The following is a 355-nucleotide window of genomic DNA, read 5'->3' as shown; positions in this document are numbered from 1 at the left end:
GCTCAGGCATGGGGACAGACACCTAGACACAACAGACAGTTCTTTAAACGTCACAGGCAGAGCCAGGTGCCATGAAACACTCACTTCTACACTCACTTTACATCAGGGTGATGGTCCCTTCACAGGAGCTTCATACAAACTTTACACAGGCATCTCCACACAGAGTTACAGTCTGTTTCATTTTGCCATATGTTAGATTTCCACTCACCTGACAGTAGAGTGGTACAGGACTTGTGAGGTTAAGACATCTTCTATCCATCCAATGGGAGAGTTTAACGACAAAATAAGATAAAGAAAAAAAAAACATTAATCCATGTCAGCAAACAGCCAACATAAAACCATGTCAGCAGCCTTT

The sequence above is a fragment of the Alosa alosa genome, chromosome 3 (genome assembly GCF_017589495.1).
Source record: "Alosa alosa isolate M-15738 ecotype Scorff River chromosome 3, AALO_Geno_1.1, whole genome shotgun sequence".
Lineage (NCBI taxonomy): Eukaryota > Metazoa > Chordata > Actinopteri > Clupeiformes > Clupeidae > Alosa > Alosa alosa.
The sequence above is the reverse complement of the archived record's forward strand: the minus strand, read 5'-3'. Positions refer to the sequence as shown.